The sequence below is a fragment of the Mus musculus genome, chromosome 12, assembly GCF_000001635.26.
Source record: "Mus musculus strain C57BL/6J chromosome 12, GRCm38.p6 C57BL/6J".
Lineage (NCBI taxonomy): Eukaryota > Metazoa > Chordata > Mammalia > Rodentia > Muridae > Mus > Mus musculus.
This window is the reverse complement of record NC_000078.6, coordinates 71,101,254-71,110,572: the sequence shown is the minus strand read 5'-3', so window position 1 is coordinate 71,110,572 and position 9,319 is coordinate 71,101,254.

Below are 9,319 nucleotides of genomic sequence, written 5' to 3'. Positions count from 1 at the left end.
TCAGAAATCCACCTGCCTCTGCCTCCCCAAGTGCTGGGATTCAAGGCGTGCGCCACCACCACCCAGTCTGCTTTAATTTTCAACCGTCCATGTAGCTCATGGTGGCCTGAAACTCTCCATCCTCCTGCCTCAGTTCCAAAGTCCTTAAATAGTTTTTGTTGTGCATTATTCAACTGTACTTACTAATTCACTGTTAACTACCATTATTGTCATAGCAAGGCACCCTATCTGCCCTGAATACCAGTGAGATTAAGAAGTCCCTGTCCTTGGTCTTAGACGTAGTGAAAGTTACACACTGCTTTCCTGAATAGTGCATGTTCTTCCTATGATAACTAAAGTCTTCTATTTGCAAAAGTTTATTATAAAAACAAAAACTGGCTGTCATTACAGGACAACGTCATGGTCTGTTGTAGCTGGGACTGTTGTGTGACAACATTTTCCCTGGGGAGACAACACACACATTTCCTCACCTCAGGTAGAAGTCCTACAACTGACCTAAGTACAAACACCACCGAAATCCAACTTGGTGAACCAGTGAGTTTTTATTGGAGTTACAGGAGTCGGGGTTCGGGGCCAAAGGAGCAGGAATGACTCAGAGACATCTGCATCCCCACAGCCCACTCCAGCACGGGTGACAGCCCACAAAGCAGGGGACCTGGAGCATACTGCACAGCCTGCAGGCAGCTCACCAGGGGGGAGTGGCCTTTCCAGGTGACTCAGTTGGTCTGAACTTCCAGGCATGTCTTCTCTGTAGCTCAGCTTCCTTCTATCTGAGGGAGTCCCAGTTTTTGTGTTGCTGACTGTGGCAGGGAGAGGCATAGTGAATCTGGGCTTCCAAACGGAAGGTCCTCATGTTTGCACAGCAAAGTACTTTACCTACTGAGGCACTTCCCCAGTCCCCCTGGGGGGACTGGCTTTTGATTGAGTGATGTAGCCAGCTCCAAATGGTGCTTGTTAAGGCTGGCTGGAACTTCTACCACCACGAGCCTGCCTACAGTATATTGTGGTCCTTCCCTTTCACGATCTCCAGGGTGAGTCTCTAGGGTAAGAGAAAGGACTGGGGCCTGAGACATGTGTTCGGGTGGGAAGGGAACAGTGCTAAAGAAAGGATGGACAACTACCAAAGAAATGAGATATAAACAGTGTCATTTAAGTTAAAATTACCACAGATCATGAAGAAAATGGTCAAAAAAATTCAGGCAAGTCTCTGTGGTAAACGTGGAGATTTCATCTTAGATGCCGAGACCACTCCTGCTAATTTGGTGCGGGTAAGCCCCTATGAAGCTTTATCACATTCATTTACATTTTCAAACTAAGATTGTATCAACCCTCCTAATGCTGCGACCCTTTAATACCAACCATAAAATCATTGTCTTCCTTTTTTTCTTCCTTTTTTTTTTTTCTTACCAAAGCAAATTATTTTCATTGTTACATTGTAACTGTAATTTTGTGACTGTTACCACTCAACCAAAGCTTGGTTCTACACTAAATAACTGACTCTTTTTTTGTGTGTTTTGTTTTGATTTGGTTTGGTTTTTTTTTTTTTTTTTTGAGACAGGGTTTCTCTGTATAGCCCTGGCTGTCCTGGAACTCACTTTGTAGACCAGGCTGGCCTTGAACTCAGAAATCTGCCTGCCTCTACCTCCCAAGTGCTGGGATTAAAAGCATGCGCCACCACGCCTGGCAATAACTGACTCTTAATCAACTCTAAGAAAATGGCTGATACACAATAAATTCCATAATAAAGTATACAACCGGGGCTGGAGAGATGGCTCAGCAGTTAGGAGAACTGACTGTTCTTCCTAAAGGTCCTAAGTTCAAATCCCAGCAACCACATGGTGGCTCACAACCATCCGTAATGAGATCTGACGCCCTCTTCTGGTGCAGCTGAAGACAGCTACAGTGTACTTAATGATAAAAAATAAATCTTAAAAAAAAAAAATAAAGTATACAACCAGGTAAGCTCTGACATCATATACAACCTGAAATGACCACCAAAACAGAGATCAGTGATAATATCCACCATGCACAGTGTGCTACCTCCTTCAGTCCTAATCTTGGTAATTTGTGTCTTCCTCTAGTTCAGCGGTTCTCAGTCTGTGGATAGCATTGGAAAATACGAAATATTTACATTAGGATGGATGTCAATAGCAAAATTAGTTATGAAGCAACAATGAAAAATAATTTTAGGGCTGGCAAGATGGCTCAGCAGGTAAGAGCACTGACTGCTCTTCTGAAGGTCCTGAGTTCAAATCCCAACAACCACATGGTGGCTCACAACCACCCATAATGAGATCTGATGCCCTCTTCTGGTGCATCTGAAGTCAGCTACAGTGTACTTATGTATAATAATAAATAAATCTTTGGGCCTGAGGGAGCAGGGACTAAGCAAGCAGAGTTGACCTGACTGAGTGGGGCTGACCCCAGAGCCAGCAGAGGTGCTAAAATTCAATTCCCAACAACTACGTGAAGGCTCACAACCATCACAAACATCTACAGTGTACTCACATACATAATAAATAAATAAATAAATCTTTAAAAAAAAAAAAGAAAATACTTTTATGGTTGGGGGAGTCACCACAAAGTGAGGCACTGTATTTAAGGGTTGAAGGATCAGAAAGGATGGGACCCACTGCTCTAGTTCTTGAGTCATCTAACTGGAGGTTTATCACATTCATTTACATTCCCAAAGGTCTAGGTAGTGCTTTTTAATTTTTTTAAATGATTCTTTGTGAATTTCACATCATGTGCCTCAAGCCCACTCATTTCCCTCTTCCGTATCTGCCCTCTGCCCTAACAACCTCCCCCTCAAAGGAAAACAAAATATAAAAATCAAAAGAAAATTTTAAAATGATTTAAAAAAAACAATCTTGCTGTAGAAACTTCAGTGTGTCCCACAGTGCACCCTTTGGTCCAAACAGCTTTCATTACTTGCAAGTGTTCATTGCAGTGAGTCATTGGTCTGGTTCAAGGCCCCTGGCTTCTGCTACAGTAGCCATACTGGATCCTCGCTGGGACTCTGGGATATCCTGTCGTTATCCTGTGTCACAGAGATCCTGCAGGTTTGAATCTGTAGGACTGGCTCCAGCAGGTCCTAAGATGAGGTAGATCTGGATCTAGGCCCCGGGTGGTAGCTGAGTTGGTTAGCGTGCCAGCTTTCCTACACCTGGGGTGGACAGCCTGTGAGGGGTGGAGCCAGCTCTCCTCAACCCCAGGACATCAACATGGCCCCAGGAAGCAGCCCAGCCAGACTTCCACATGGCTTCTGAGGCAACTTCAGCCATAGACATCAACACAGCGTCTACCCCATCAGGGACACTGACCCTGACCTAGACATGAGGGGGGGTACGGGGGGTGTATGGGGGTTGCCTCACTCACCAAAATCTCACCGTGGCCTCCGGTGGCAGGGCAGGTGACTCATATCAGGCTGTTCCTTGTTGCTTTATTTTTGGTGTAGTATTGTCACATTCTGTCCATTCTGTTAAACCACGACTCTGCTTGAGTTGATTATGACAAAAAAGCACTGTGGTGATATGTTGGACATCTGCTACCAGGAAAAAAAGGTACGAATTTCTGCAAATAAAGTCCTTTTATTAACAGTCTATTGTAGACATCAGCAGTCTCCATGTCTTTTACACCAATATTTTAGTAAGATTAGCTATAACCCAAGGTGGGGCAATGGTGGCTGTGGTGGTTTGAATATGGCCCACTGGAAGTAGTACAATTAGGTGGTGTGGCCTTCTTAGACTGTCACCCAACAGTTTTGATGTCAGCTTTTTTTTTTTTTTTTAGCATGTAATAGTTCAAAAGGAAAAATAAGGAATGGTTAGTAACGAGAGTGTGGAGTGTCTCTCTACGGGATACTGTGCATGTCAGGAAAGCAGTCTACCTCTGTCCGCTCCCACAGGTGACAACCATCTCACTGGAGAGTTACATTGTTAAATGTCTATGGACAGTTGCCTTAAGTCTATTCCCAGCTGTTATAACTCACAACTAGAGTGCGAAGGGTTGTATCTAGTTGAGCATCTTGCGTGAGAAGGGACTGCTCAGATGACATTACTCAGGTGACATTACTCAGGTGACAGAAGGCACATACAAGAAAAGGCTGAGCCAGAGCAGTGGTGGCGGTGCAGGGAGAGGTGCAGGGAGAGGTGCAGGGAGAGGTGCAGGGAGAGGTGCAGGGAGAGGTGCAGGGAGAGGGATAGGGAGAGGTGCAGGGAGAGGTGCAGGGAGAGGTGCAGGGAGAGGGATAGGGAGAGGTGCAGGGAGAGGTGCAGGGAGAGGTGCAGGGAGAGGTGCAGGGAGAGGGATAGGGAGAGGTGCAGGGAGAGGTGCAGGGAGAGGTGCAGGGAGAGGTGCAGGGAGAGGGATAGGGAGAGGTGCAGGGAGAGGTGCAGGGAGAGGTGCAGGGAGAGGTGCAGGGAGAGGTGCAGGGAGAGGTGCAGGGAGAGGGATAGGGAGGAATGGAGGAGCAGATGAGGGAGGGGGAGGGGTGTGTAGTTACAGGGACGCATGCTTTAAGCCAGTTTTTATAAGACAGTTTTTTATAAGGCAAAAAACCTTAATCCATGAATGGAACCACTTGTCAATGACGCAGACCCAGTCACTGGAAAGATTCCACTTGGTCAGTGTCCTATGGGCTGGGTTTGCAGGCTTACACAACAAACACATGCAGCTTTGGTGCCACCTGTTAATAGTTCGTGGGAGAATTGATTTCATCATCAGTCTCGGTAGTGGACATATACACTGCAGCCGTCATAACGGACAGAGGAGAACAGCATCAGCATTTGGCTAACCATACTGCTTTAGTTGTATATGTGTGTGTGTGTGTGTGTGTGTGTGTGTGTGTGTGTGTGTACACGTGCCCATGTGCATGCTGAGACGTAGGCAAGTACCCTGTACCTGCTTCTCCATGCCTTCCTTTTTGCTTTAAAGAAAACCTTAAATTTGATTTTCATTTTTCTCTCATATATATATATATCAGGATCCATAGACTATCTTGAATTCTAATGATGTGCCCAAGGAGATCACAAGATGTTTGCAAACTCTAATGGTTCTCTACTGATCAAAAACTGCGAACCTCTTTTTATTTCAGTGCTAGGGACTGGACCCTAGAGTCTTGTGCATGCTGGAGGTATTTTCTGCCACTATGCTACACTCTTATCCCCAAGGGAATGTCTCAAACGTCCAAAGGTCCTGAGTTCAATCCCCAGCAACCACATGGTGGGCTCACAACCATCTGCAGTGGGATCTGATGCCCTCTTCTGGTGTGTCTGAAGATGGGCACATCACTAGAATTTGCAGATAGTCTGTGAATCCTGAGCACACAGTTTTCCTTAGGGGACATGGTGTTTTCTTCTCTTCATTAGATACTTTCAAATCAAAACTGATGTTTAACTTATACTTGCATTAGCAGTGTAAAGGAGTTTCCAACATATGAGGGTGCTTGCCACTAACACCTGACATATGATGCCATTACATGATAATGATGGAAATACACTTTAGAAGCACAGCACACTGCTATCATTAGAATGGCAAAACCAACAAGTACAATCCCCACCCAAATCCCTTACTCTTGACAATCCGCGGTGATGCGAGGGTGCCATGCACCAGGAGTCCCTGTACGCTGGCTGGTGGAAAAGCAAGAACGTCAGATGACCTGAGAGTCTTACTTCTAGCTATTCACCCCTAAACCTGAAAATGTGGCTACACAGAGACACATATATGATGACAATGGCTTAATCTATTCACTTGCTTTTGAGAAATGTATGTTTTATTGCAGAGTAGCTTTGGCAAGGGATGAAGGGTGTTAACAGAGGTTAACAGGATACTGAAAGCGAGCTCCACATAGCCCACATCTGCCCAGAAGAACCTAAGTATACTTAAAGCTCTCTCTCACAATGTAACTACATCAAGACAGGGCCCATCTTGGGAACAGTATTACTTCTAAATAGCAGGTGTGGCTTACCATACTGACTCATCCTCGGAAACCAAGAGAACTGGCCTCCTGGAGGACAGTGAAGCAGAACGAGACAGTTTACTGATAACATACAGATAAAATATTGCTTTCTATAAGTAGCATGGTTTTTTGCATGGGATCATTTTACACTAGGTAAGAATTTGTGGGGGCTGGTGAGATGGCTCAGTGGGTAAGAGCACCCGACTGCTCTTCCGAAGGTCCAGAGTTCAAATCCCAGCAACCACATGGTGGCTCACAACCATCTGTAACAAGATCTGACTCCCTCTTCTGGTGTGTCTGAAGACAGCTACAGTGTACTTACATATAATAATAATAAATAAATCTTTAAAAAAAAAAGAATTTGTATGAATTTAAAATCTAAGAGTTATCTTCTAGTTTTTATGTTTACTCTGGCAACTTAAAATATAGTTATGTTTATTTATTTACTTACTGTATATGGAGGTCTAAGTCTGAGAGTAGCTTCCCTCTCCACCACGCAGGCTACAAGGCATTGGACTCAGGACATCAGGCATAGTGACAAGCACCTATACCTGCTGACATTCCAGCAGCCTCTTTTTAGATTTATTTATTTATTATATGAAAGTACACTGTAGCTGTCTCAGACACCCCAGAAGAGGGCATCAGATCTCATCACAGATGGTTGTGAGCCATCATGTGGTTGCTGGGATTTGAACTCAGGACCTTCGGAAGAGCAGTTGGTGCTCTTAACTGCTGAGCCATCTCTCCAGCCCTTCTCTGGCAACTCTTAGCAGATAAGAATCTTAGATTATCTTGTTGGATGTAATTTAAGAAGAAAGCCAACTACTTATACCTACGGCCATTTATTATATACACAAATGTCCTTAAGCTTCACAACAGAGCTTTTCTAAATGAATTTTGCATGATACAGAGTACAAACTGAACATCGCTTCATAATTCTGTTAACTGCAAATATCAAAATTATAGATGCTGTTCTTAATTTGGTTTTAAAAGATGCATAGTGGCTCTCTGTGGGTGAGAAGTATCTTGTGCTTGTCATCATCAAAAATATTATTAGAATTTGAAGAAAAAAAAAAAAGCTGAGGCGAAGGACATGCATGAGTCCCCAGGCTCAGAAGGCCAGCCTGGAACGACACAGAAGACCCCATCTTGGGAGTTAAACACCAGAACAAACTGTACTGTGCTAAAGCACGAAGCATGGATCTGTTGGGAATTTCTTTTTCTTTTTTTTTCTGAGACAGGGTTTCTCTGTATAGCCCTGGCTGTCCTGGAACTCACTCTGTAGACCAGGCTAGCCTCGAAGTCAGAAATCCCCCTACCTCTGCCTCCCGAGTGCTGGGATTAAAGGTGTGCGCTACCACTGCCCAACCTGTTGGAAATTTCTTACCAGTGGGAACTTCATCCCGAGCCGATCAACCCTGACACGGGAATTCCATGCTGTCCTCCTGGAGTGGAGGAAGCCTTGTTACGCAGCTGCATGAAAATGACGGGGGTGGGGCGTGGGGAGGACAACTAAGGAGATGGGAAAGCAACTCACCAGTGGGGGCATTTTAATTGGCAATTAGGTCATGACGCAAGTCTAGCTTCATTCATACTACGGAGTTGATATCTCAACACTATCATGTTAAAAAAAAAAAGCCCTGAAGATCTTACATGTCTGGTTTTTTATATAAAGATCAATACTTTTTTTTTTTTTAAAGATTTTTATTAAGCCAGACGTGGTGGCGCACGCCTTTAATCCCAGCACTCGGGAGGCAGAGGCAGGCAGATTTCTGAGTTCGAGGCCAGCCTGGTCTACAAAGTGAGTTCCAGGACAGCCAGGGCTATACAGAGAAACCGTCTCGAAAAACCAAAAAAAAATTATTTATTTATTTATTTATTATATGTAAGTACACTGTAGCTGTCTTCAGACACACCAGAAGAGGGAGTCAGATCTCATTAAGGATGGTTGTGAGCCACCATGTGGTTGCTGGGATTTGAACTGATTTGAACTCAGAACCTTTGGAAGAGCAGTCGGGTGCTCTTACCTGCTGAGCCATCTCACCAGCCCCCTCAATACTTTTTTTAAAAAGTAGTTGTATAAAAATTTTCTTAGATTTGACTTAACTAGTAACTTTGACAACTCTGTTTTAGAGGTTGGGCTAGGACCATGAGGTACACCTATGACCAAGGAACACTGAGGGAAGTGACTACACACACACACACACACACACACACACACACACACACACACACGGGGTGAGCTGTGAGGTAAAACAGAAGAGACTGGAAAGCCATCAGATGTGGAAGAGGTGATGTTGTGTGGGCTCAAAAGTCAGCAAAAGATGCATCCTGGCAAAGTGGCTAAGGCAGCTCAAGCATCAGGAGCAGGGCAGAGGGGACATGGGGCAAGAAGCAAGGTGAGAGGCACAAGGCAGGAGCAGTGTGTGAGAGCCTGACACAGCTCTCCTCATGCCTCCTTCCTCTCTCACCTGCTTAGGACACCGTGTTATCAGCATCGCTTTTCCCACCTCCTCGGCCTATTCGCCTGCCTCACTGGGACCCAATTTAACCAATATTTTCTCTTCAAAGCCTTCCCAGACTATTCCAGTCTCAGGACTAGTTGTTGTCCATGTTAGGATGTCATGGCAACTGTGACTTCATATACTTATGGTACCTGCAGACCTAGCATGTGGTGGGCTGGGCTGGGCTGAGGAACGAGGCCATCCTGGGCTATGTAGTAAGTTTTAGACTAGCTTGGGCTAGAATGAGACCCCATCTCAAAACCCAGAGTTTTTTTTGTTTTTGTTTTTGTTTTTAAAGAAAAAAAAAAGAAAAAGAAAAAGAGAGGGAGGGAGGAATTACATAGGTTTAGCCAGGTCCAATAGAGCATGCTTATCATCCTAGCATTTGAGAGGTAGGAACAAGAGAGTCAGAAATCAAAGTCAGCATCTACCACAATCATTTCAAAATCAGACTGACCTCTTCACGGGACCTTGCTTCAAGAAGCCAAAGAAAATTTAATTATTTTAATTAAAAGGGGTAATTGTTTCATGTCTATCATCCTTTTTCTTTTTCAAAGATTTATTTATTTATTTTATGCATGTGAGTACACTGTAGCTGTACAGATGGTTTTGAGCCTTCATGTAGTTTTTGGGAATTGAATTTAGGACCTCTGCTCACTCTGGCCAACTCCGCTTGTCAGTCCCTGCTCCCTCTGGCCCAAAGATTTATTTATTATTATACATAAGTACACTGAGGTGTCTTCAGACACACCAGAAGAGGGCGTCAGATCTCATTACCGGGTGGTGGTGAGCCACCATGTTGCTGGGATTTGAACTCAAAAATCAGCAAAAGAACTCAGGAAGAGCCGTCAGTGCT